Source organism: Amphiura filiformis, chromosome 10 (assembly GCF_039555335.1).
Source record: "Amphiura filiformis chromosome 10, Afil_fr2py, whole genome shotgun sequence".
NCBI lineage: Eukaryota > Metazoa > Echinodermata > Ophiuroidea > Amphilepidida > Amphiuridae > Amphiura > Amphiura filiformis.
In genome coordinates this window covers 40,878,781-40,902,093 of record NC_092637.1, presented here as the reverse complement: position 1 = coordinate 40,902,093, position 23,313 = coordinate 40,878,781, and positions in this window count along the sequence as shown.

The window sequence follows — 23,313 nt, the reverse complement described above, 5'->3', positions numbered from 1 at the left end:
GTATCTTGGTGTTAAAATATCAATCAATTAAGTAATCGATTCAAGCAACCACTCAATTTATAATCAGTCTCTCAATTGGTAGGTCTTCATGTCTTACACTAGGATCCACAACATGCTCATCTAATGAGGGCACAATTCTTTAACCCCAATACATTTTGTATATTCATTGAATGACCTTTGAAAATTTGGGTACAAAAACTCATACTCTGCAACTTGAGGTCAAATTTGCACTATTGAGTATTTAATTGAGGTTATTGAACTTTGTCATTGGGATGAAAATCATGGTATTATACCCCTTAAAGTAAATAAATGAGTGAAACCCAAAGTTTTTATGAAGCGTGTGTCCTCCAATTCTATATTTTTCTTAAACATGTTAAGGGATCTAAAATGAGCGTTTATTGCGTTTCGACAGTATTTTTTGTGGGACATGAGAGCACCTCAGACCTATCGAATTGCATTCTGAATACGAAGCATATCTTTCTGATATCAAATAATTTTCATTTTTGAAAATCACAATATAATACAAATTTTATGACAAATTATAAAAATTTGATATTTTTCAAATTTTTGATATATAACAGTCCTCGAAGTAAATTATATAAATCTAATGATATATTCTTAAAGTGTATGTAGCAGGGAGGAAAAGCCGACGGTCAATTGAAAATTCTGACCTTTCATATTGAAGATATGGATTTTTACCCAAAAGACCTAATTTTTTTGGGTGTTTTGGGAAAAAAATCCGTATCTTCATTACGAAAGGTCAAAATTTTCAATCGATCGTCGGCTTTTCATCCCACCTACATACACTTTAAGTATAAATCATCAGATTTATAAATTTTACTTCAAGTACTGTTAAATATCAAAATATCAATTTTAATGATTTGCCATAAAATGTGTATTAAATTGCGAATTTCAAAAAATCAAAATTATTTGATATCAGAATGACATTCTTCGTATTCAGAATGCAATTCGATATGTCTGATGTGCTCTAATGTCCCAAAATAAATACTGTCCAAACGTTCATACCCCAGCCCTTAAACGAATAGGCCAACTATCACAATTAATAGAGGTTGTGCATATGACGTATCATACCGTAAATATGGTGGACTCCTCAAATCCATTCAACAAAAGCATGATTGCAATCTACCGAGACAGTTCGTCTCACACACATAACAAATGCACTACGATCAAATAGGTTGATGACAACATTTGATTTAATGGACTGCACTGTCCAATGATTACGGTGAAGAACATCGGTTCAAATCCTTTGTTTGTAGCCAATCAATAATTTCAAGCACAACCTCTACAAAAATAGTAACGAATCGTGGTTAACCAGGACAATATTTAATGTAGTGATGACAAAAGGAACTGATTGTGTGCTACCTACAGGTCAGTGAACTGAGGGTAAAACCGAGTATTATAATAGCATTAACACATATGCAACTGAAGAGGATTAATAATCAATTTTGTTACGCAATACTGGTGTCAATCCCAAGCTAGAAGCTAGTGTTCTGGTAGCAGGTAGGCAAGCCACACCTACTGACAGCTATTGATGATATTCAGTCGATCGGATTGGCTGAATATCATTAGTAGCTGTCAGTAGGCGTGGTAAATCAGTTTGACATTTCCCCCGACTTTCCGGTAAGGATTTGTCGAATGTAGAAGGACCCACGCCTGACGGCGTGGACTATCGTACTAAATGGAGCGTGGTCCTCCTTGAAGGACTACTTTTAAGCGCTCCACAGACTCCGAGTATTGTACGTACAATATTGTATGCAACATACAGGGTGCGTCAAAAAAAGTGCAATGGAGCAAAGAATCGATATTTATGTAAGAACCACGTTGAACTGTCCAATTATTGAAAGTGTCTATAAATGCCACACTCAATAGTCACCTGTTGTGAAAAAATGAAGTCAAACACATCTACCGTTTAATTTTTATGAGTCCTTTTGCTACTATATCCAATTTCATTATTTGTCCACGAGGTACCATGTATTTTGAATGAGAGCACACAATGCACGATAAAGGCACCAGCTCTGAAACTGACTTTAACTTAAATAAGGTTGATTTTTGCGTTATTTTAATTTCTTTTTTCTTTTCAAACAAACTTTCTAACATTACTTTAAGTCCTTCATACCTCACTCGACTCCAACTCAATCCCAATATGTCCAACTTACTGCATATTCTATAATTCACTCCACTTCAATTTGCGCGCATTTCATTTCGACATTTGAAAAAATCCGCCTACATATGTGTATGTTTTTGATAGAGAATAAACATCTTTAAAAATAAAGGTAAAATGAAAATAACAACAAATAATGTTTCTTTTCCTTAAACAAGACCACGGACAATAACAATTTGGGCGCTCCATTTTATTTCAATGCCAATGAGGTTAAGAAAATAGCAGTTGTTCCAAATCTACCATACACAGAGTTGGCTGAAATTCAAATTTTAGATGTTTCTTGGACAAACATTATAATCATTATAATTGGGTATCGCTATAAAATGTGTCATAAAAACAAAACGGTAAATGCTAATTCCTTGTTTTTTTCACACAAGGTCACTAATGGATATATCATTTATAAAATGTTTAAAAACCTAAAAGGTTCAAATCGGTTCTTAAATAAAAATGGATTCTTTTCTCTATTGCACTTTTTTTGACTCACCCTGTATCTACGTTATTTAATCTATTGCCATTCTATTTCCAGTAATGTTTAAGTTCTAACGAATGTTTGATGACGAAAAATCGATAATATGTTACATGTAATATCTAGTAGAAATATATTATCGATTTTACGTCATCAAACATTCGTTAGAACTTAAACATTACTGGAAATAGAATGGCAATAGATTAAATAACGTAGATATGTTACATACAATATTGTACGTACAATAAAAAGTCTGAATACTGCTTTAGGTTATGGCCCTGAACATGCCGTGTACACTTTTCGTTGGATTCGATCATATATGAAGAGCTAAGTTCCAAAAGGCGCTAAATCCACTTTTGGAAAAAATTGAGTTATTGGTACCAATGTATAGTGTTACATTATTAGTTTCACGGAATTAAACTATTTTTTCCAAAAGGACTCAATCCCATTACAGGGTGCGTGGGCCAGAAATTTGACTTTTTTTCCAAAAGGCGCTAACTCCATTTCAGTTTGTTTCCAAAAGGCGTTAAATCCATCCGACCAATCACTGTGCTCAGTAGGCCATTAGGCTGAGTTCATATAGAAGTATACGGTATACGGTATTCGCTATACGAAATACGCTCATTCGATCAGGCTGAGTTCATATAGGAGTATACTATGTGAACTCAGCCTGATCGAATGAGCGTATTTCGTATAGCGATTAGCGAGTCTAGGCATGATAGGTCAGTTTACCAATTTTCTTCGTCTAATCAAATGCTTGTAAGTTTACTTCTTGAGGTCACATTGCATTCAATGAGGTGTCATAATGTGCATAATTAGATAGTGCATCTAAAATCGAACACGCACGATTCCCACTATACTACTATACGCAGGTATACGGCTTTTTCGAATAGTCTGAATAGTGCCATCTTATGTGACCCGGTACTATGAAATTACCTTGCTCGATTTAAGCTATACGCGTACATCTGCAAAACGTGCACCGTATACCCGAATAGTATACTTCTATGTGATCGTAGCCTTATGTGACCCGGTACTATGAAATTGCCTTGCTCGATTTAAGCTATACGCGTGCACCTGCAAATCGTGCACAGTATACCCGAATAGTATACTTCTATGTGAACGCAGCCTAAAGACTAAAATTGCATAGGACTATTCTCCTGTTGACCAGACAACTATTGATCAAAATTTAAATCACAAAAGTTTAGAATTTCAACTTGTAGCCTACACACACTAGTACACCCCCAGCAAGCACAGACGATATTTTGCGTGTAAAATGGCATGATTTGACACAATTTTTTCACATTTTCAAGCTTTCGGTGAATAAATATCATTACATTGTTGAAATAAAGTGCTGTTTTGCTTTATAAAAAAGTATTTGTGTGTATTTTGTTTAATATTGCAAATTATTTTGAATCTCATTGAATATTTTGTTTTCAAAAGGCGCTAAATCCACGGTTATTGGATATTTTGTTTCCAAAAGGCGCTAAATCCAATACAAGCTGTTTAATAAAAGAATACATGAGAACTAACATTTAAAACCAAAATATTAATGAATAAATACCAATAAGGCTTTTAATTTATTTAAAAAAAAGTTAATTTTCTCCTATTTCACTAATATGGATTTAGCGCCTTTTGGAAACAAGCTCTTCATATAATCGTTAGCTTTAATAAACCAAAATAATTATTTCAATCGGCTCTTAACTTTTGAAGTTACGCCCTTTTAAAGAAAAGTATCCGTTTATCACTCTGTCCACGGAGGAGGTTTGGCTACTTCAAGCTTGAAGAGGAGTACACGTACCATGCATGAATATCAATTATCAAACATTCCTCAATGAGTTCTGTATAAACATGATAAAATATCTTTATTTAGGGAAAGGCTTTACCGGTGGGCTAATAGGCTATGGATTTTGTTAAGTGTCATTAATTTAAGGGTAAAATGGATGTGGGATGGGACTTCTTTTGCTATACTTGCAATTATTACTAATTTTTTCTTGGTTATTTATGCCTGCTCTGCCCTCTACCTGGTTGCCTCCTTGGCGAATACAGGTTTCAGCCCTGGTCCTCATTGCACCAACTGCGTTGCATACCATCATTGCGCCGGATACTTGCGAATGCAGTAGTAATACTTTTGGGAAGATCTTGGATTTTGCCCCCAAAGGAAAAAATCAAGTACTGTGAGATCTGGTGATCTTGCAGACCACTCCACAGCATGACCACTCTGTTTGCTATCCGTGGGCAGAGTAAAAAACCGGGTAGTTTTCTTTAAAAGGACATATATATGCAAACCGATTGAAATAATTGTTTTGGTTTATTAAAGCTAACAAATAAAGGTTTCTTTACATACCAAAATATATTTGATCAACATTTCAGAAATAGGTGAAAAAGAGGGCGCAATGAGGGTTCTCTTTTTTGTTTTTGGGACACCCTGTATATACACAGTGATTTATCTAAGGGCTCTTGTAAAGTTAATGTATTTTCACGTCGGAGTCGGATCCTAGAGACAAAATGTTCTCTACATTCTACAGTTGTCCAAAATACTTGGGCCCCTAAAGATCTACTGCTATTTTCATAATGGTGGGTATAATTTAGCTCATTGGTAAGTTGTTAGCGGGTTCTTCGTCGGACAAGTTTAGAACTGTCAAGCTTTCGTCAGGAATGGCTCTGACTTTTTCAGGACAAAGTACATAAGATTAAGACACGTAGGCTGCCCCTTGCCTACTGGTGGCTCTGAAAAGAGCCGTTCACTGAAGACTGTCTCTGTCAACAGCGGAGAACAAGTATATCTCGCCTATCTGCTAATGTGAAAGGTTTAGTGGCTCTGAAAAGAGCCGTTCACTGAAGACTATGCCTTGTCAACAGAGAACAAGCAGACCTCGCCTATCTGCTAAATTTAAAGGTTTGGTGGCTCTAAAAAGAACCATTCACTGAATACTGCCCCTTCACGGTCGGTTGTCCCGTGCCTTTTTGTGTGATAATTAAATAAATAAAATCGTCGGCGATCATCTATTGACGTCAGATGATCATTTTGTTTCTTTTATTTGATTTTTCAGAGAACGGCGCAGTCTCTTCAGAGCCACCAGTATACGCAAGGGGCGATCTACATGTCTCATTCTTAGGTACTTTGTCCTGGATGAAGAAGTCAGAGCTACTCCTGACGAAAGCTTGACAGCTCTAAACTTGTCCGACAGCGAACCCGCTAAAAACTTATTAATTGTTATGAACTCTCGTCGTTAAAGCCTATCCCACAACTATGTAGGCCTAGATCCCTGGGGCTAAAATGTTCAGCTCAACGGGCATAATTAATAATACAACAAAACAGGACAGTTTCTTTTAATGGCTGACCTAGTTTGAAAAACTGACTTGCTGAACGGGATAGTAGGCCAAGATAGCAAGGGGTCTTGTCAGCAACAGTACAGCTGACTTGCTGAACGGGCCAGCAGGCCAAGATAGCAAGGGGTCTTGTCAGAAACAGAACAGCTGACTTACTGAACGGACCAGCAGGCCACGATAGCAATGGGTCTTGTCAGCAACAGTAAAGCTGACTTGCTGAACGGGCCAGTAGGCCAATATAGCAAGGGGTCTTGTCAGCAACAGTACAGCTGACTTGCTGAACGGACCAGCAGGTCAATATAGCAAGGGGTCTTGTCAGCAACAGTACAGCTGACTTGCTGAACGGGCCAGCAGGCCACGATAGCAAGGGGTCTTGTCAGCAACAGTACAGCTGACTTGCTGAACGGGCCAGCAGGCCAAGATAGCAAGGGGTCTTGTCAGCAACAGTACAGCTAACTTGCTGAACGGGCCAGCAGGCCACGATAGCAAGGGGTCTTATCAGCAACAGTACAGCTGACTTGCTGAACGGGCCAGCAGGCCACGATAGCAAGGGGTCTTGTCAGCAACAGTACAGCTGACTTGCTGAACGGACCAGCAGGCCAAGATAGCAAGGGGTCTTGTCAGCAACAGTACAGCTGACTTGCTGAACGGACCAGCAGGCCAAGATAGCAAGGGGTCTTGTCAGCAACAGTACGGCTAACTTGCTGAACGGGCCAGTAGGCCACGATAGCAAGGGGTCTTATCAGCAACAGTACATCTGACTTGCTGAACGGGCCAGCAGGCCACGATAGCAAGGGGTCTTGTCAGCAACAGTACAGCTGACTTGCTGAACGGACCAGCAGGCCAAGATAGCAAGGGGTCTTGTCAGCAACAGTACAGCTGACTTGCTGAACGGGCCAGCAGGCCACGATAGCAAGGGTCTTGTCAGCAACAGTACAGCTAACTTGCTGAACGGGCCAGTAGGCCACGATAGCAAGGGGTCTTATCAGCAACAGTACATCTGACTTGCTGAACGGGCCAGCAGGCCACGATAGCAAGGGGTCATGTCAGCAACAGTACAGCTGACTTGCTGAACGGACCAGCAGGCCAAGATAGCAAGGGGTCTTGTCAGCAACAGTACAGCTGACTTGCTGAACGGACCAGCAGGCCAAGATAGTAAGGGGTCTGGTCAGCAACAGTACGGCTGACTTGCTGAACGGACCAGCAGGTCACGATAGCAAGGGGTCTTGTCAGCAACAGTACAGCTGACTTGCTGACGGGCCAACAGGCCAAGATAGCAAGGGGTCTTGTCAGCAACAGTACAGCTGACTTACTGAACGGGCCAGTAGGCCAAGATAGCAAGGGGTCTTGTCAGCAACAGTACAGCTGACTTGCTGAACGGGCCAGCAGGCCAAGATAGCAAGGGTCTTGTCAGAAACAGAACAGCTGACTTACTGAACGGACCAGCAGGCCACGATAGCAATGGGTCTTGTCAGCAACAGTAAAGCTGACTTGCTGAACGGGCCAGTAGGCCAATATAGCAAGGGTCTTGTCAGCAACAGTACAGCTGACTTGCTGAACAGGCCAGTAGGCCAAGATAGCAAGGGGTCTTGTCAGCTACAGTACAGCTGACTTGCTGAACGGACCAGCAGGCCACGATAGCAAGGGGTCTTGTCAGAAACAGAACAGCTGACTTACTGAACGGGCCAGTAGGCCAAGATAGCAAGGGGTCTTGTCAGCAACAGTACAGCTGACTTGCTGAACGGATCAGCAGGCCAAGATAGCAAGGGGTCTTGTCAGTAACAGTACAGCTAACTTGCTGAACGGGCCAGCAGGCCACGATAGCAAGGGGTCTTATCAGCAACAGTACAGCTGACTTGCTGAACGGGCCAGCAGGCCACGATAGCAAGGGGTCTTGTCAGCTACAGTACAGCTGACTTGCTGAACGGACCAGCAGGCCAAGATAGCAAGGGGTCTTGTCAGCAACAGTACAGCTGACTTGCTGAACGGGCCAGCAGGCCACGATAGCAAGGGGTCTTGTCAGCTACAGTACAGCTGACTTGCTGAACGGACCAGCAGGCCACGATAGCAAGGGGTCTTGTCAGCTACAGTACAGCTGACTTGCTGAACGGACCAGCAGGCCAAGTTAGGAAGGGGTCTTGTCAGCAACAGTACGGCTGACTTGTTGAACGGACCAGCAGGTCACGATAGCAAGGTGTCTTGTCAGCAACAGTACAGCTGACTTGCTGACGGGCCAGCAGGCCAAGATAGCAATGGGTCTTGTCGGCAACAGTACAGCTGCCTTGCTGAACGGACCAGCAGGCCAAGATAGCAAGGGGTCTTGTCAGCAACAGTACAGCTGACTTGCTGAACGGGCCAGCAGGCCACGATAGCAAGGGGTCTTGTCAGCAACAGTACAGCTGACTTGCTGAACGGACCAGCAGGCCAAGATAGTAAGGGGTCTTGTCAGCAACAGTACGGCTGACTTGCTGAACGGACCAGCAGGTCACGATAGCAAGGGTCTTGTCAGCAACAGTACAGCTGACTTGCTGAACGGACCAGCAGGCCAAGATAGCAAGGGGTCTTGTCAGCAACAGTACAGCTGACTTGCTGAACGGGCCAGCAGGCCACGATAGCAAGGGGTCTTGTCAGCAACAGTACAGCTAACTTGCTGAACGGGCCAGTAGGCCACGATAGCAAGGGGTCTTATCAGCAACAGTACATCTGACTTGCTGAACGGGCCAGCAGGCCACGATAGCAAGGGGTCATGTCAGCAACAGTACAGCTGACTTGCTGAACGGACCAGCAGGCCAAGATAGCAAGGGGTCTTGTCAGCAACAGTACAGCTGACTTGCTGAACGGACCAGCAGGTCACGATAGCAAGGGGTCTTGTCAGCAACAGTACAGCTGACTTGCTGACGGGCCAGCAGGCCAAGATAGCAAGGGGTCTTGTCAGCAACAGTACAGCTGACTTGCTGAACAGGCCAGTAGGCCAAGATAGCAAGGGGTCTTGTCAGCAACAGTACAGCTGACTTGCTGAACGGGCCAGCAGGCCAAGATAGCAAGGGGTCTTGTCAGAAACAGAACAGCTGACTTACTGAACGGACCAGCAGGCCACGATAGCAATGGGTCTTGTCAGCTAACAGTACAGCTGACTTGCTGAACGGACCAGCAGGCCACGATAGCAAGGGGTCTTGTCAGAAACAGAACAGCTGACTTACTGAACGGGCCAGTAGGCCAAGATAGCAAGGGGTCTTGTCAGCAACAGTACAGCTGACTTGCTGAACGGATCAGCAGGCCAAGATAGCAAGGGGGCGTGGCAGTAACAGTACAGCTAACTTGCTGAACGGGCCAGCAGGCCACGATAGCAAGGGGTCTTATCAGCAACAGTACAGCTGACTTGCTGAACGGGCCAGCAGGCCACGATAGCAAGGGGTCTTGTCAGCTACAGTACAGCTGACTTGCTGAACGGACCAGCAGGCCAAGATAGCAAGGGGTCTTGTCAGCAACAGTACAGCTGACTTGCTGAACGGGCCAGCAGGCCACGATAGCAAGGGGTCTTGTCAGCTACAGTACAGCTGACTTGCTGAACGGACCAGCAGGCCACGATAGCAAGGGGTCTTGTCAGCTACAGTACAGCTGACTTGCTGAACGGACCAGCAGGCCAAGATAGCAAGGGGTCTTGTCAGCAACAGTACGGCTGACTTGTTGAACGGACCAGCAGGTCACGATAGCAAGGGGTCTTGTCAGCAACAGTACAGCTGACTTGCTGACGGGCCAGCAGGCCAAGATAGCAATGGGTCTTGTCGGCAACAGTACAGCTGCCTTGCTGAACGGACCAGCAGGCCAAGATAGCAAGGGGTCTTGTCAGCAACAGTACAGCTGACTTGCTGAACGGGCCAGCAGGCCACGATAGCAAGGGTCTTGTCAGCAACAGTACAGCTGACTTGCTGAACGGGCCAGCAGGCCAAGATAGTAAGGGGTCTTGTCAGCAACAGTACGGCTGACTTGCTGAACGGACCAGCAGGTCACGATAGCAAGGGGTCTTGTCAGCAACAGTACAGCTACTATTATTATTATTATCAGACTGACTCAGTAAAAATAAATTAAATTTGGACAGATTTGAAACCTAAATCAGTGTGAAGCCGATCTGCAAAATGTATGACACAATCTGGTGGCAAATTTGAAATTGAAATTAAGGCAAAAATATGGAGTAAAACAATAAAATATATAAGAAAATAGACATCAAAAAACTTCACAACTTTAGAACTATGCTAGACCTTTGATGTTTTTGCTATTATAACCTAATGTTTGTAAAATTATAGTAAATCAATTTTCAAAAATGACTTTGACCCCACACAGCACATGTTACATAATTAATATTATAGTCAACCAGGTACTTAAAGAAACTATGCGAAACATCGGTTTACTTGTACCACTCAGACGGCTGATATAAATAATATCTTATTTTCGCATCATTTGGACAACATTAAATTTGCATATAGATGCATTTTAACATCTTGTTTTCCCCAAAATATGGTTTTACCTAAATGGCGTGCATATTAAATATTTGTATACTATTCTTTCCCTTAACACTGTACAAATTTCAGGCACTTTTTGATGGGTAAATATTGAAATCGAAGCTGGGATGCCGGAGCTTTCTAACCTACAAATGAACGGATACATAATTCTGAGGTAGGAATATATAAAATATATTTACACACATGTAAATTAAAAACATGAAAAGCAAAAGTAGGCCTACAGTCTCTATATTTCGTTTATGCAGTTAAGCTTTTTCAACATCTGGGTATGTCAGTATTCAATATTACAATTTTAATGCCTTAGGCTGCGTTCACATAGAAGTATACTATTCGGGTATACGGTGTACGTTTTACAGGTGCACGCGTATATAGTTCAATCGAGCAAGGCAATTTCATAGTACCGGGTCATATAAGGCTACGATCGCATAGAAGTATACTATCCGGGTATACGATGCACGTTTTGCAGGTGCACGCGTATAGATTAAATCGAGCAAGGTAATTTCATAATACCGGGTCACATAAGAGCTATTCGAAAAGGCCGTATACCTGCGTATAGTATAGTATAGTGGGAATCGCGCGTGTTCGATTTTAGTGCAGCGTATACTGTCCAAATTTTAAAAACCTAAACCATATGTGGGCAAATTCATTTTTTAATAGATGCACTATCTAATTCTGCACATTATGACACCTCATTGAATGCAATGTGACCTCAAGAAGTAAAGTTACAAGCATTTGATAAGACGAAGAAAATGGGTAAACTAACATACTCGCTATTCGCGATACGAAATACGCTCATACTACATGAGTTCACATAGTATACTCCTATATGAACTCAGCCTGATCGAATGAGCGTATTTCGTATAGCGAATACTGTATACTTCTATGTGAACTCAGCCTTACACTGCAGTATTGATAGTATAGAGCTCAAAGCATAATGTATTATTCCTTAGTTTCTTAAAAAATCAATCAATAATTAGCATGATGATTTACAATTAAATTATTTATGGGGGGACATCATTACAACTTTTGTTCAGCTTAAGTTTGGTGGAGACATCAATACTTTTTTAAGGTTGGTCTGAACCCTGGAATTATGGAAACTTTCGGGCCTCATAACTGCTAAATTGTTAGTCTAATAAAAGTATACATATTTAGGATGGCAAAGACTTGATAAGTTCATCTGTGAGGTCAAATTTGGGCCATAATGCTAATTTTGGCCCAAAATCCCAAAAAATGGTTATTTTGGCCCACTTTTTTTTTGCAACGTAAAAAAAAAATTCTTGGGCCAAAATTTATATTTTATTAATTTTTAAGAACTAGATAAAAATATCTAGGAGCAATTTTTTCATTTTTTTTAATTTCGACCAACTTCGAGAAATTTGCACCAAAAATGGTCAAAAAAATCATAAAAAGCCTCATTTTAGCCCAAATTTCAAATATTTTTGGTGAAGCTGGGCCCAAATTTGACCTCACAGATAAACAAGTCTTTGCCAACAATTAAGCAGTTATGAGGCCCAAAAGTTTCCATAATTCCAGGGTTCAGACCAACCTTAAGGTAGCATTGCAAGCATGCTAACAAATCACTCTTGTACGAGTGCATGTACAGCTCTGGGCAATTAACTTTACGCACACAATTCAATAGGTATTGCGACCAGCTAAACACGCACCTATGTCACCACCTAGTTTGATCTGGACCACAGTTTAGAACATGAGTGTTTAGGAAGACATTCTTATCCACCATTAAGGGTATACGAGTTATTGTTGGTCGAAGCAGCCAAAAAAAATTATTTTCATTCTCTGAATCAATATATTATTGAAAAATAACACTTTGGTGTTTTGCAAAAGTTCATTCTGCAAATCATATACTTTGAAAACTTATTGTTTTTAATGAGTTATGTACATTTTACAAAAATGTTGTTGTTTCAGCCCTCTTTATAACATAACTCAAGAACCACAGGACCTGCAAAAGTGTATTTGTGATATTTGAATTTTTCTACACACTCGCTATGAATTGAGCAATGCAATTTTTACTAAAGCTCACTACCATTCGCAAGATGCTGTGAACTACTTTTTATTTTGCTGCTTCGACCAACAATACATCGTATACCCTTAATGCTTACTATCTACACCTATTAACGGAAAATATATATAAAGAGTAAAATAAAAATAACAACCCATTTGGATTTGTTTCTATATTTCACAAAGCATTTCTTCAATTGAAAATATTCTTGACATGCATCATCTACGGACTTAGCCTATTCATACCCAGTGGGTTCTAATCCCACAGGTGTTCCGATGCATTAGTAATCACATATGAATATAGATATTGCCGATATTTCAGAAGTCACAAAAATGAGTATCCTTTTACAGGAGGATATGAGCTGATATGGTCCAGCAGAATTTGATATCATGCTCCGTTTGTCTGACTAGGATAGGATAGGGTAATTGCAAGTGGGCACTTGCATTATAACCAGGCACCCAGTATAAAAAAATTGTAGTATAATTGGACAACCATTATTAGCAAGTACATTCGGATTATAATCGAGCACCCCGGTCGAGCACCCAGTATCAGGAAAACGTGCATAATAATTAAGTACTTTGCAACGGTTGAATTCGTGAACTCTTTCATTTAATATGTGTTCTTTCAAGCATGAAGTCATGCAGCTACAGGTATGAAATCAATGTCTATGATGCTATGAGTCTGCTGATGATGTATGCCAAAAAACTTGAAGAAATACTTTTTGAAATAAATTCAATATTTGATATACAATAGACCAAGTGAAGTTGGGTATAACATGATATGTTGCACGTTTCTAATTTGCATTATAATATGTGACGTGTCATGTCAAAAGGAAACACTTTTGGGCAGGATCGTAAATGGAGAAATAGCCAAAAATCAGCCGGGGAGATTTTTTCACAATTTGGGTTTGTTGCGAATTTGTGATGTTATTAATGTTTAAAATATTGTCTGATAGTTTCAGACCGAATATAAATGGCATCTTGTATTTTTTGAGACATTTTTCTAGGTAATTCCTACTCTCAACATTGTCAATAATATTTTTAAAGGCCGATATCTCAATTTCCAATTTTATAATGCCATACTTACGAACTCAATATCTTCGCTTAGGAATGTCCGATTTCATTGGGGAAAACAGTATTGTGGAGCACAATATCTCTATATTTAAGATATGTAAAAACCTCAAAATTGATAACCTGCCCAAAAGTGTCTCCTTTTGACATGACATGTCACATATGAAAGTAATAACCCTGCTTGGCTAATGAGGTAGAAAAATGGTATTAACGGAAACCAGTACTGGTGCAAACTATCTGAATTGGCTAAGCCTCCAAGTCCAGCGTTCCCAACCAATGGCACGCCTAGACAGAGTTCGCAAGTATAAATCAGTGGTTTTTGGACAAATAATGCAAATTCAGACTATTTTGCCATATCCGTCTCAGAAACGCAACGCCCTTCGTATTGAAGGTTTCTGGGAACACCCTTGCATATGGTGCATTCAGATACCATAATAGCACAGAAAGGTATGACTAAGGACACCAGATGAACACCTTGACAAGCTTAGTTTTGACTACCACTAACATATCAGGAGTCTGCATGACCCGTATGTATTAGTCGAAGATCAAAACAAGTGCTTAAATATAATAAACAACACACTTTGTCCCGTAATAATAGCACAGAGTTATAAGGACACCAGATAAACACCCGCTTAGTTTAGACTACAACATCAGGAGTCTGTATTACCCGTCTCAGAGAAGATGAGAAAAGAGGAGATCGCTTGAACATGTAATCCGATTACCCCCCAGATAACCTCATTTCACTTTTTTTTGTTTCTTCCTTATGGCAATCTGTTTATTCGTCACACGCTCGACCAATACGGTAGTTTTCTAAGTGGAGAAAATATTCCAAACTTAGCCGCCGATCATGCAAAACAATGCAGAAATAATATTTTGCAGTCAACTGACGTAGCAAATTGATAGCAAGGCATACACCGTTTTAGAGCTAGACAGTCTTGACTCGCAAGGCCACTAATCGAATAGATCGTATCAGATCATTGTCAACAGGCGGATGAACATATTATTTATTTGATGTGGGCAGCGAGCGACCTCCACTTTTATCATCTTCTCTGCCTGTATACATTAATCATAGATGAAAACAAGTTTATAATGAATTATAACACACTTTGTTAGCAATAACAGCAGAGAGGTATAAAGGACACCAGATTAACACCTTGACAAGCTTAGTATAGACTACCACAACAAAACAGGCGTCTGCATGACCCGTATATATGCATTAGTAAGGCTGCGATCACATAGAAGTATACTATCCGGGTATACGGTGCACGCTTTTGCAGGTGCACGCGCGTATAGCTTAAATCGAGCAAGGCAATTTCATAGTACCGGGTCACATATAAAGGCTACGATCACATACAAGTAAACTATTCGGGTATACTGTGCACGTTTTGCAGGTGTACGCGTATAGCTTAAATCGAGCAAGGTAATTTCATAGTACCGGGTCACATAAGAGGGCACTATTTGAAAAGGCTGTATACCTGCGTATAGTATAGTATAGTGGTAATCGTGCGTGTTCGATTTTTGTGCTAATCGTCCTAATTTTAAAACTAAACCATATGTGGGTAAATTCATTTGTTTTAATAGATGCACTATATATAATTCTGCACATTATGATACCTCATTGAATGCAATGTGACCTCAAGAAGTAAAGTTACAAGCATTTGATTAGACGAAGAAAATTGGTAAACTGACATATACTCGCTATTCAATATACGAAATACGCTCATTCGATCAGGCTGAGTTCACATAGTATACTCCTGAACTCAGCCTGATCGAATGAGCGTATTTCGTATAGCGAATACCGTATACTTCTATGTGATCACAGCCTTATAGATGAAAACAAGTGCGCATATGAATTACAACACACTTTGTCTAGTTCTAACCCTGAATATATGTTACCAAATTCTGAATACTACTCTGTTACCGGCATGATTAACTCTCTTCACGCGGGTGTCGACTGCAGACGACAAGTTTAAATTTTTTTTTTAATTCAAAAATTTCAAAAATGTAAATTTTCATGACCATATTTGGAATCAGCATGAAAAATGCATTAATATGAGTACAAACAAGCCTAGTATTGATTCAGTAGTTCTGAGAGCACCTCGGACCTATCGAATTGCATTCTGAATCTGAAGCATGTCTTTCTGATATCAAATAATTTTCATTTTTGAAAATCACAATATAATACAAATTTTATGACAAATTATAAAAATTTGATATTTTTCAAATTTTTGATATATAACAGTCCTCGAAGTAAATTACCGTATATAAATCTATTAAATGATATATTCTTAAAGTGTATGTAGCAGGGAGGAAAAGCCGACGGTCAATTGAACATTTTGACCTTTCATATTGAAGATATGGATTTTTTTTCCCAAAAAGACCTAATTTTTTTGGTGTTTTGGGAAAAAAATCCATATCTTCAATCTGAAAAAGGTCAAAATTTTCAATTGATCGTCGACTTTTCATCCCACCTACATACACTTTAATATAAATCATCAGATTTATAAAGTTTACTTCAAGTACTGTTAAATATCAAAAATATCAATTTTAATGATTTGCCATAAAATGTGTACTAAATTGCGAATTTCAAAAAATCAAAATTATTTGATATCAGAATGACATTGTTCGTATTCAGAATGCAATTCGATATGTCTGATGTGCTCTGATGTCCCAAAATAAATACTGTCCAAACGTTCATACCACAGCCCTTAAGATAGCTCTTGATATTTTGAGAAAATATTTCAAAACTTGAAATTTTTCCATTGAAGTGCGTGGATAGCACGTAGAGCATTAAAATTATACAACAGCTGTCACAGAAAGTAATGCAGCCGTTATAAATGCCTATAGCTTCAAAACTAGTAAATGTATTCATAATATTTTAACACATAGGTTGGTTTATTTATGTGCATATTGATACCCCATTCATCCAATGTTGTTCAATAACAACAATGAAGTGTTTTAAGAGAGAGATATCCGAATTGAAAGTTATATGCATTGATTTGAATTCATAGTGAAGATTAATGGCAGGTTTTACACCACACAATGTGGGCTGAACTCTGCCCACTTTGGAAAATTGATTCATTGAGCTCGCAAAATATTGTTTAAAATATTTCACTACAATAAATACAAATGATAAAAACATTGTCATCTTACAAATTAATGATTTCATTTTTTTTCCAGCAATTAAGTGAACAAAATTGCAACTTTTCCTACAGATTTCTTTTCAATTCGCAGTGATCAGTTCCATATGCATTCTGAATTCGCCAGGGAAGTGGTTACATAACTCCCTGGTAACTGGATCACGCACCTTTTGGAATTGGTAGTACATGTCATAGACTTTGTGTTGCGATCATTTCGATCATGATTCAGGACTCAAAAGCGTGATCCAGTTGTTATAGTGATAATCGGATTACACGTAACACTTCGCTGGCAAATATTGAATACGCCACAATTTTCTCCCATCAGGGAATCTCAATTCTCCTTTATTTATTTCTATGACTGTATGTCCAATCAGGTACAGATACCGAACTATTGTTAAATATGACATACCCTGTGAAAATGTAGGAGTTTGCTAAAATGGTGTCTACAAAAATAAGAAGTTTAAAACAACAATAAAATAAAACTCATTGGATTTATGTGAGAGCTATGTACCACATTACCCTGTGAAAATATAAGGTGTTTGCTAAAATGGTGTCTACAAAAACTAAAACAACAATAAAATAAAACTCATTTGATTTATGTGAGAAGCTCAAGAGCTTGATTGTCAGCTTTAGTAACCCCATACGCACTGCCTTTCTTATGGTGCTCCCGATTGGGTAATTACATGATAATAGTAACCAATCAATATAGAGATTTCAAATCCCTTAGGAATTCAAGCTAAATCCCCTACTGACTAGTCTTACCACATCTCTGATTGGTTCAATTAAAAATAAAGGCTAATACAGTATCTTATACACCCAAATAATGTGTCCAAGGCAGTCATGATTATTAAGAAAACCACTACAATAAAAACAGATGTTAAATTTTGTATAAAGGACACCAGATTAACACCTTGACAAGCTTAGTATAGACTACCACAACAAAACAGGCGTCTGCATGACCCGTATATATGCATTAGTAAGGCTGCGATCACATAGAAGTATACTATCCGGGTATACGGTGCACGTTTTGCAGGTGCACGCGTATAGCTTAAATCGAGCAAGGCAATTTCATAGTACCGGGTCACATATAAAGGCTACGATCACATACAAGTAAACTATTCGGGTATACTGTGCACGTTTTGCAGGTGTACGCGTATAGCTTAAATCGAGCAAGGTAATTTCATAGTACCGGGTCACATAAGAGGGCACTATTTGAAAAGGCTGTATACCTGCGTATAGTATAGTATAGTGGTAATCGTGCGTGTTCGATTTTTGTGCTAAAATGGTGTCTACAAAAACTAAAACAACAATAAAATAAAACTCATTTGATTTATGTGAGAAGCTCAAGAGCTTGATTGTCAGCTTTAGTAACCCCATGCGCACTGCCTTTCTTATGGTGCTCCCGATTGGGTAATTACATGATAATAGTAACCAATCAATATAGAGATTTCAAATCCCTTAGGAATTCAAGCTAAATCCCCTACTGACTAGTCTTACCACATCTCTGATTGGTTCAATTAAAAAATAAAGGCTAATACAGTATCTTATACACCCAAATAATGTGTCCAAGGCAGTCATGATTATTAAGAAAACCACTACAATAAAAACAGATGTTAAATTTTGTATAAAGGACACCAGATTAACACCTTATACACCCAAATAATGTGTCCAAGGCAGTCATGATTATTAAGAAAACCACTACAATAAAAACAGATGTTAAATTTTGTATAAAGGACACCAGATTAACACATTAACACCTTGACAAAAATAAAGGCTAATACAGTATCTTATACACCCAAATAATGTGTCCAAGGCAGTCATGATTATTAAGAAAACCACTACAATAAAAACAGATGTTAAATTTTGTAAGATTAACCTTCTTATTTTGTCCAATTGGGCAACAGCATTTTAATTCATAGAGCAGCTTTAATGCAAGAATGGCAACACTCTGCTATTCTTCAACCTATTAACTTGAAAATATATGTGTTGCTATGAGTGATTTCCAAGTGCTTAAGGGCTGGGGTATGAGCGTTTGGACAGTATTTATTTTGGGACATCAGAGCACATCAGACATATCAATTGCATTCTGAATACGAAGAATGTCATTCTGATATCAAATAATTTTGATTTTTTGAAATTAGCAATTTAATACACATTTTATGGCAAATCATTAAAATTGATATTTTTGATATTTAACAGTACTTGAAGTAAACTTTATAAATCTGATGATTTATACTTAAAGTGTATGTAGGTGGGATGAAAAGCCGACGATCAATTGAAAATTTTGACATTTAGTATTGAAGATATGGATTTTTTTTTTCCAAAACACCAAAAAAAATAGGTCTTTTTGGAAAAAAAATCCATATCTTCAATATGAAAGGTCAAAATTTTCAATTGACCGTCGACTTTTTCCTCCCTGCTACATACACTTTAAGAATATATCATTAGATTTATATAATTTACTTCGAGGACTGTTATATATCAAAATTTGAAAAATATCAAATTTTTATAATTTGTCATAAAATTTGTATTATATTGTGATTTTCAAAAATGAAAATTATTTGATATCAGAAAGACATGCTTCGTATTCAGAATGCAATTCGATAGGTCCGAGGTGCTCTCATGTCCCACAAAAAATACTGTCGAAACACAATAAATGCTCATTTTAGATCCCTTAATGTCTCTACATAGAGTAAATTCAATAGTTCATCTATAATACTGTATATAATGCATGTACATGATTATTAAAAATATAAAATGTGGATACATAAACAATAACAATCAGGGGTCAGGGGTCATAAAGTAACACTGGCAGGGCTGTAACTTACACCTATCTTCCCACAAGTAGGGCTGGGGTATGGAGCATGATTGAGGATATTTTATGAGCTGCTCCAAATCTTAATTCATATGCAGCCCAATGAACAGCTTAATCTGGCAACACTGGTTCAGCTTTGTGAACCCTGACCTCAACATGTGACCAAATCAAGCAAAGTTAGGACAGTGTCGCTAAAGTTGTTTTTGAGTTGTGATCTGATTTGCCATTCAAATCCTTATTGTTTGTTAACCCTGTGAGAACTATCTGCCGATTGGCCAAAATGAATTTTGAACCAATCAAGGAAGGTATTTTATAAGATCATCTGCAAATGCAAGTCTGACCCTAAATAGTTTAAAGCCTAGTCATAATTGGCAATTGAAATGAGCATTTCAAGTTATCAACCAATCAGAAATGCTGTTATGACTAGTAATGTCCAGGGGGTTATATAAACTGGCTTTCTTTTGTCACATTTTTATGACACATATATATAAATGAAAAGCACAATATTTTGTCGCACAAAATTTTCATGATTTGAACAAAATGATCATTTTTATGGCATGTAATTTTTGCGAAATTGATGTTTCTTAAAAGGCCTATAGGAGCCAGATCATTATTATTGTCAACCCATATCCCATGCCACTCACGAAACCTTGCATGTGTCATTGGCCCCTGAACATGTTTAAAGAATAACCTCCTATGTTTAATGTCTTTTCAGTTTAGTTTTAAGGGCTGGGGTATGAACGTTTGGACAGTATTTATTTTGGGACATCAGAGCACATCAGACATATCGAATTGCATTCTGAATACGAAGAATGTCATTCTGATATCAAATAATTTTGATTTTTGAAATTAGCAATTTAATACACATTTTATGGCAAATCATTAAAATTGATATTTTGATATTTAACAGTACTTGAAGTAAACTTTATAAATCTGATGATTTATACTTAAAGTGTATGTAGGTGGGATGAAAAGCCGACGATCAATTGAAAATTTTGACCTTTCGTATTGAAGATATGGATTTTTTTTCCCAAAACACCAAAAAAAAAGTAGGTCTTTTGGGAAAAAATCCATATCTTCAATATGAAAGGTCAACATTTTCAATTGACCGTCGGCTTTTCCTCCTGCTACATACACTTTAAGAATATATCATTAGATTTATATAATTTACCGAGGACTGTTATATATCAAAAATTTGAAAAATATCAAATTTTTATAATTTGTCATAAAATTTGTATTATATTGTGATTTTCAAAAAATGAAAATTATTTGATATCAGAAAGACATGCTTCGTATTCAGAATGCAATTCGATAGGTCCGAGGTGCTCTCATGTCCCACAAAAATACTGTCGAAACGCAATAAATGCTCATTTTAGATCCCTTAACATGTTCAACTTTCAAGGTTTTTCCTGCCCCACAACGATTATGTGAGCATTCCATTCTTCACATTTCCTTATCATGTTGCACATTTCCGATAATTGACTGTTCACAACACCGTTCTTTTTTGCTTGATTTGATCACATGAACTTAACACTTACAACTACATTACAAAGAAATACATTCATCTATGAAAATTTATATACATAGCTTTTATAACTGTACATGAATCTTAATCTACATAATAATAAAAATTTCAGTACCTGAGGTTTCATAAATGTTACATGATCAAGGGGAATGAGTCGGATGTCGCTAATATTGTTTTTCAGATATTGACAAAAACAGTATTCATAATCTTTTGTTTTATATTGTTTTCAGCCATTGATAAATTGCTCATAACTCGGTAGCCAGATGTCCAATTTTGATGGAGTTTAACATCGAAAATATAGCATTTGTAAACTGCCAGAAAATGATGTCAAAAACTTCTAATATTGCCGACATGTGACTGATTCCCCTTGATCATGTCACAAATCCTTCATCGACTTTAACAAAGGAGAAACATTTGAGATGCATTTTGTGCTTTTTGACCATTATGAGGTATACAAAATATAGCGGAAATTTTCACAATTCACTGATAAAATTTCATTTTTTTAGACATTAATATTAAATTGTGTAGTCCATTTCAGAATGTAAAATTCCTTTCCATTGTCTACAAATAATATCTACAAGCAAGAACTTATTTTTTTAAGTTTCAATTTCACTCTTTTTTGGTTAACCCCATGGGCACTACTGTCTTTCTAACGGTGTCCCTGATTGGTCAATTACATGATTTAATCATCTGACCAACCAATCAAAATAGAGCACCTATCCCTTTCACCCATACAGGCTATTCTTACCATCTCTCTGATTGGCTGAATACATGATATAGCCCTCCTTGTAACCAACCACAATAGTTCTTCTTGGCTGGTAGTGCCAATTGGGTTAATCCAAAAATATATTATTTTGTATGTGAAAATGTATACTATCTGGTTTATTTTAGAATACTAGCAGTATCCCAAAGTATCTTGCAACTGCAGGAAAGGGAAGGAAGGCCTTAAGGTTAGCCGAGAGTTTTTCATGCGCTTGATTTCAGAGGGGCGTAAGTTCATAACAGAAACAGCCATGCATAAAATGAACAAGCGTACCGGGACGTAGGCCTACTTACAATAGAATATCGATCCACGGTCAAGACATGAAAAGGCTATGAAACTTGGCTTAGCTCGTGCCCGGAGCTCGGATGCCGGGGTGGCACAAGCCATTTTCGCAATTTTCACAAGGATTTTATAAATTTTAAAATTGATTGGGGCACTTCGTCAAGCTACGCCCTGGAAAATGTGTTGATTTTGAATTTATAGCCTTGATATCTTTGATGAAATCAATGCTGCTATTCCCTGATTACAATGTAAGGGTAGGCAACAACAACAATATCAAAAAGCAATTATTTGTAAATCGAATTTGGGATGAAAATCAACAAGACAGACTTAGCAGGCCTACAAAGTGAAAAACAATCAATCACGATTCACTGCACTCAGCGAATCAATCAAATAAAACTAAAAAGAAAGGAGCAAGAAAGAATAAAGAAATAGTGAAAAAGAGAAAGAAAGAGAGAGAAAGAAAATGAACGAAAAAGAAAGAAAGAAAGAAATGAAAGAAATGAAAAAAAAAAAGAAATGATAAAAGAAAGGGAGAAAGAAAAGAGGAAAGAAAGGAAGTAAAAATGAGAAAAGAGAAGAAAAAAAAGAAAATTCAGCCACACGGAGACTCGAACCCACCAAAATAGTTCATATTAGATTCCCAGTCCAACGCTCTATCCACTCGGCCACAGATCAACTTACACAAATTGACTGTTCTCAAAGCGGATGATATAACTATAATTGGATGCAATTACATATGATTACAATCGCGTCCGCATTATGGCTCTTAGAATAAACACGCATGTCGGCGCTGAAATTTTGAACGAACTGATGGAGGAAAACCTCGTTTTTTGCAAAACTAGCTTCAATTTGGAGTGAAAATCAAATGGAATAGCAATTGGCAGAATGTTGAGAAATAATGTAGGTATTCAGATGTCTAAATTAACGCCTCGTAATCAAGATATCGATAATTTCACAAACCAGCTTTTTCTCAAGCAAATTCTCCAAAATTTTCCCCCAAAACGGGCTTTTAAAATTTAATCGGTACTGTATTTGGTTCTTCCCCATGGCAACATTATTTCTTTGATCGATTTGTAATACAATACTTTAAAAAAGAAGAAAACAATCGCTCGGTGTGGATTTATACGGAGCGCACATTTGAAAAAAAACCTCATGGAGCGTGTTTTTGATCTTGTGAACATGGTGGGTAAAAATGCTTTAAAC